At 34.3% G+C, this 6,999-nt stretch overlaps 1 long non-coding RNA gene across 1 annotated transcript; it reads right to left on the reverse strand.

The window, feature by feature from the left end:
* Positions 1-1,113, reverse strand: LOC132185647 (uncharacterized). The gene is made up of 2 exons (XR_009440624.1): positions 928-1,113; positions 1-187 (listed from the first exon to the last, which is right to left on the reverse strand). It is a non-coding gene; the product is annotated as an uncharacterized LOC132185647 (long non-coding RNA).
* Between the last annotated feature and the right edge of the window lie 5,886 nt (positions 1,114-6,999).

A 6,999-nucleotide genomic window follows, 5' to 3' on the forward strand; every position in this document is an offset into this window, starting at 1 on the left:
CATTCTCTTATTAAAACTCAAATCAAATCAGAAAAATGGCTAATACATGACAACGTGTAGTTCTTAAAAATCAAATCAAATCCCATCATTTATCATCCTTTACACCCGGATTCTTTTGAATTTCTAGAAAATCCCTCTAAAGAGCATGTAGCTCTGCTTCTCCTTGATCCCGCCCAAAATCTTACATCTGAAAATAAGAAACAGAACATTAGCTTCAAGTTATTTCAAATGAAAGGAAATTTTTCTTTTGATAAGGAAATTTATCAGTAGCTAGTTGTGAATAGCAGTAGTAACACAAATGAAAGGAATTTATTTATTTATTTTTTTTGTATAAATAAAGCTCTTTCTAAAGGCAATAAATTTTCTCACAAACATTTCATCAAACACATGTGAAGCTTGACATTCACAACTAGCTACAACTAAAAGAAAACACAAACAAATTCGAGAATGTTAACAATCAAAACCAGCCACACACACAAAGGAATCAAAACTTTCTTTTGCATCCAAGACAAAAGAGCTTCAGTAATATTTTTCATGTTCATTAGTTGCTTCCAAAGACAAAATCAGCTTGCAGATGCAGATGAAAACCATACAATGGGCAGAAAAGAGAGAGTGAGAGAGAGAGAGAGAGCTTGGATAGATGGAGATCGACGAAATCGGAACCCATTCATGCAGATCGACGAAATCGGAACCCATTCGTGCAGAGACTTATACAGAATCGAAGGACACGGAAAAATCGATGATGATTCGGCAAAATCGAAACCCATTCTTTCAGGGAGTTGAATAGAATCGAAGAACATGAAAAAATAACCCAAAACTCACAAACAACCCAAAACCCACGAACTGACTGGGTTTTTTTTTTTTTTTTTTCTCGAAATGAAAGAAGCGCTAACCAACAAAACAATGAAATCATCTATCTATACATACCTTCTCCAACTCACCGGGCGTCGCCGGTGGTGGCTGGGTGGCGTCTCCGGATTTTGAGTTAGTGCCGTGGGTGGCAGTCTGTTCGGTGGCGGTAGTGCTTGGTGATACTGATGGGAGAAGGCGGGAGGGAGAAGTGTGGGAGAGGAGGACGGGGAAAGGTTTTAGGGGGAAAAAATAAAAATTTTGAACCCGTATCACACGATTCACACTTTTACTCTTCAGGGCGTGATTTTATTTTATTTTTTATAAAAGAAAGCTGATAACCATGGTTCACTTAACCAGGACAGCTCAGTACCATGCGGATGGTTTGCTAATAAAATGCTTCTCCCTAGCATTACTCAAATAAAATTAATACAGAGTGAACTAAGAAATAAAATCGTACGGATTAGAATTATTTTTGCAGTGGGAACTGAATAAAAAAGAAATGGAAAAGGAAAAATAACATCCGTACTACGGAAAAAAAATTTATCCGTACTACAAAAATTAGATAGTAATAAAGATAGTTATTTATAGATGACTTTAGTAAAAATAAAAGTGCTTCCAATCTAGGAATTTATTTCAATATAGTTTTTAAAAGTGTCTTTTTAACATGTAAAAAATACACGCTTCGTAAAGCAGAGGTCACTAAATCGAATTCTCCTCCATTCCTTTTCTCCCCTTGTGTGAACAAGCAAAAAATAAATACATATTTTTTAATAATATATAGGATAAAATTCATTTAACCCCCTCAAACTACCATTACAACGACAATCTACCCCTCAAACTATCAATTACGACAATTTACACCCCAAACTACCAAAACAATGACAATATACCCCCAATGCTAGCAAAATGGTGAAATTACCCGTATAGAATTTTTAATAAGATAAAAATACTCTTAAAATTTTGAAAAAAAAAAATATTAAATTTTAGTATTTTTGTTTTTATTTTAGTAAGGATAATTTTGTCATTTTGTTAAAATTGGGAGTACATTATCATTGTTTTGGTAGTTTGATTTGTAAATTGTCACAATTGATAATTTGGGGGATAAATTGTCATTAGGGTGGTAGTTTGAGAGGGTTAAGTGGATTTTACCCTAACATATACTTCTTACATGCTTTTTTAATAGCATTAATAATAAAACAAAAAATCTGTTTGTCACATGCTCAAAGGACATATGACACTTTTAGAAATTAAGTTGAAGAAAATCTTATAACTCATTTTGTAGAAAATTTATATTAGTTTGTTCACCTTATGTTAATATTTCTAATATATTTTATTTTTAGGAGAGATGGTGCATCTCTCCCAATTTTATAAATGACATAAATTTCTTCCAAATTGAAATTCCCTCCAACCTATTCTAATAAGTATTAAGTATCATCTCTCACTTTTTTTCTTTTTTCTTTTTTTATTTTTTTTAGTTTTTTTTAAGAATAGGTTGAAGGAAATTTGTGTCATTTTATGAATATTTACTTTTTGCCTATAAGCGACAAAATTTGATCTGTCTATCTTCAAATTTGCTAGTTTGGTCTAAACAAAAGTTAAGGGAAAACCTTACTTAACCCCTATAAACTTTTATCACTTTTGTAATTATCCTTTTAAAGTTCAAAAACTCTAAAATTAGTGAAGTTTTAATTTTTTTCAATGTCTTCTCTCCGTTAAGTATTTTCGCTAAATCTTAACTAAAAGATGTCAAAATTACTAAAATATCTCCCCTTTTTTTTTGAAAAATAAAATAAAATTTTTTCAAAGATTTAGGCGTATGTTAGAATTTAACAAAAATTTTAAAAATGTCCCCCAAATTTGTTTTTTTTTTTTTTAAAAAAAAAGAAAAAAAAAAGAAAAAAAAAAGAGGTATAAATGTATAATACTACTTTCATCTGATTGGCCCTTATCCATTATAAGTTTTGGCAAATTCATTTGTGAGCCCATAATATAGCATGTTAAGACACCACACAACTCAAAAACTTAAACCCTTGAATTCAAGCCGAACATTATTATATTAACCATTCACGCTTCTTATATATTTTCAACATGCGATTCTATTTTTTTTTTACACTCACGAAATTAACACCCATACCCTTTCAACCTACAAGATTTGCCCTTAATTGTAGAACACAAACTAAATTCATAATCCAAACCGATTTGCAGTAGAATAGAGAAAAATAATAAAATAAATAAATAAATAAAATTGTAAAAGAGACTGAGCTTATCAAGGAGAAAGACTATTCTACTTGTGTTGCGAGCGTGATGCTGCTGAATCACCGACGCATAAAACAAATCTGTATGTTAATCAGTCAATGTTTGCTGCAAACGATATCCACACTGCCAAGTGGGAACTGTGGTGGATCCAGTTGTCTTTGTCTTTTTCTTTATCTATGACTTTGAGTATTATTTCATGTCCCGGTAATTCAATTGGTTGAGACCATGTCTAATGAAGCGAAGATCATTAGTTCGAATTTTTCTCCTCCGTCTTGTGCAGACATGTCAAAAAAGAAAAAGTATTATCTTCATTTTCAAGTTGGGATTTTATTTATTTATTTATATATTATCATGTTTGACCGGCAATCTAGAAAATTGCCGGTATGGCCAAATTGTAAATGATACTAAAGGGTTACTACATCACTTTCAGTGATGGGAAATGGGGCACGTCAAGATGGGGGGCAATTCAGCAGCACATGGACTGGCAAAAGTCGCTGCAAAGGAGCCCACAGATCAAATATGAATGGAAGAAATACCGAGTTGTATTTTTGACATTGTTTCCCAAGAGCATTTTGCTCTTTTTGTGTAGAGTTTAGTATTTTGTTGAAATTGAATGAAAGATTATTTGTTTTGAAAAAAAAAAAAAAAAATTATTGTAAATAGCAACAACAACCGTTAACAACATGTTAATTAATAGATGGAGCCGGTGATAGCGGAAGGATTAGGAATAGGATCATCCCCAGTCAATAATAGACCAGAGAATATCCAATTCATAACTGAAATTTCTTCTTAAAAATTTTACAACCACAAAGAAGCGTAAAGGTATTGTCATTAGCGGCACCAACAACTGTTAACAACATGTTAATTAATAGATGGAGCCTATGATAGTGGAAGGATTAGGAATAGGATCATCTCCAGTCAATAATAGACCAGAGAATATCCAATTCATTGCTAGAATTTATTCTTAAAAATCTTACAACCACAAAGAAGTGTAAAGGCATTGACATTAGCGGCGCCAACAACCGTTAACAACATATTAATTAATAGATGGAGCCGGTGATAGCGGAAGGATTAGGAATAGGATCATCTCCCGTCAATAATAGACCAGAGAATATTCAGTTCATAGTTGAAATTTCTTCTTAAAAATCTTATAACTACAAAGAGGCATAAAGGCTTGACATTAGCGGCACCAACAACCGTTAACATGTTAATTAATAGATGGAGCCAGTGATAGTGGAACGATTAGGAATAGGATCATCTCCAATCAATAATAGACCAGAGAATATCTAGTTCATAACTGGAATTTCTTCTTAAAAATCTTACAACCACAAAGAGGTGTAAAGGTATTGTCATTAGTGGCACCAACAACCATTAACAACATGTTAATTAATAGATGGAGCCAGTGATAGCGCAAGGATTAGGAATAGGATCATCTCTAGTCAATAATAAACCAGAGAATATCCAGTTCATGGCTATAATTTCTTCTTAAAAATCTTACAACCACAAAGAAGCGTAAAGGCATTGACATTAGTGGCACCAACAACCGTTAACAACATATTAATTAATAGATGGAGCCGGTGATAGTGGAAGGATTAGGAATAGGATCATCTCCAGTCTATAATGGACTGGAGAATATCTAGTTCATGGCTGAGATTTCTTCTTAGAAAATCTTACAGCTACAAATAGAATATATGTCCCACTACAAAAAAATATATATAAAAAAAAAAATTCAAAATAATAAATAAATTAATAAAAAAATACGGGGTGACTGGCCACCCCATCTTGGCCATAAGAGGTGGTTGGACCACCCCATTTTAGCTAGGGGTGGCTTGAGACCCACCCCGATGGCGGGCCAGGGGTGGCCGAATATATATATATGTGTTGGCCCGTGGGGGTGGTCCACCCCCAAGGGCCATGGGGTGGGCGAAGCCACCCCAAGCCGGCCGGTCTAGGGTGGCCCAAGCCACCTCAGGGCCCTTGGGGGTAGTTCGATCACCCCCAATGGCCAAAAGAATTTTTTTTAATCTTTTAGATTTGGCACTTAGGGGTCCCCGAACCACCCCAAGGGCCATGCGGTGGCTTCGGCCACCCCAGGCCGTCTGGTCTACCAGGGCTCTTGCGGGTGGTCCGGCCACCCCCAAGGGCCGAAAGATTTTTTTTTTATTTTTATTTTTTAGATCTGACCCTTGGGGGTGGCCCGGCCAGGCCACCCCCAGCCCCAACTGGGGTGGTCCGACCACCCCCAATGGATGGCTAGCCACCCCTTAATTTTTTATAATTTTGTTTTATAATTTTTTAAAAAATATATTTAATATTTTTTTATTTTTTTATTAATGGGACAGATGTCCTATTTATGGCATCAAAATCTCTTTAAAGAGATCCTGACTATTAACTGGATATTTTTCAGTCCAAAATAGACTAGATAAGATCATATTCCGAAGGATTATCGCCATTATGTGCAGTCAAGGTCAGCTTAAGAATCGGGCCTTCGGAAAATTATATTATAGGAAAAATGAGGGTGCAGATTGTGAATGTGGTAAAGGCAAATGATAGAATTTTAGGTGAATTTGGGGGCCATATGCATGTAGATGGGATTGAATAAGTTTCAACATTGGCAAATTTTTCTTTGCAATTTTCAAGGGTATGCTATTCTTAGAACATATAATTTAAAGAGATATGAGTCCGTTTGGAATTACGATTTAAAAATTGAATTTTTAAAAATTTTGTTTATGAAATCGCAAAGGTATTTGGTAAAACATGTTAAAAAATATTTTTTTTAATAAATATTTGTTATGAGAAATCATAATTTTGGTTTAAATTCGTGTTTTTTCACCCTCTAATCTACTTATAGAAATCGCAGATTTTTTTCCTATTTTAAATTAAATGGTTTTTAAATCGTAATGTCAAATGCCTTACATTTTGCGATATCTTTTAAAAACGCAAATTATTCTTGCGAAATCACAATCTCAAATGTATAGGGGCTCAACTAAGCCTCATCTAAGACCCAACTTTTAATTACGTGACACAAAGCCACATAAGAGTTGTGTTAGGTTCTAAATTAAAATTTTAAAAAAGAAACAAAAATCAAAATATATATACACAAAAGTTGGGTCTTAGATAAGACTCAGCTGAGCCACTATCATATCTCTAATTTAAAATGAATGGTCATCAATTGTTTTTGGTTATAATTTTTGTCCATTAAACAGTAACCATCCAATGCCAAACGAGCCGGATAAAAGCAAAGACCTTCAGTCACCGTTGAGCTATGCAGCTATAGTATGAAGTCTATGCAGAGGTGCAAAGTTGAAAGTGACAAGTCCCACCAATGAGTTCGAGGAAACAAATTAAATAGGGTTTTTTCGGTTCTTCATTATAAAGGAATTAGAATCCTCTCCATTTCATTTGAACTGGAGAATATCTAGTTAGTTATAGTGGAGTGGTATTTTTGTCCCCTCAAAAAGTGTAAAGACAAAAATGCTCATCCACTATAAATAACTAGATATTATCCAATTCATTTGAACTGGAAAGGGTTCTATTCCAAGATAAATGTGGGGTTAAAACTGGATTAGGATCCCAGCAATAGCTGGGGAATTGCCAAGGGGTTTTTTTTGTTAACCTGGAATCCAACGGTCTAAAGCTCACCACATGTCCCACATAAAAGAAAATAATAAAATATTATTTATATTTTAAAAAATAAATATAAAATTAAATAATTAAAAATTAAAAATTTAATTTAATAATATGGGGTGGCTGGCCACCCCATTTTCACCATAGGGGGTGGCCGGCCACCCCAGCGTAGCCATGGGGTGGTGCCCCCCCAACTGGCCCTTGGGGGTGGTCAGCACCACCACTAGGGCCCTAGGGGTTGACCACCCAAAAACAAATTTTTTT

The sequence above is a fragment of the Corylus avellana genome, chromosome ca6 (assembly GCF_901000735.1).
Source record: "Corylus avellana chromosome ca6, CavTom2PMs-1.0".
NCBI classification, from domain to species: domain Eukaryota; kingdom Viridiplantae; phylum Streptophyta; class Magnoliopsida; order Fagales; family Betulaceae; genus Corylus; species Corylus avellana.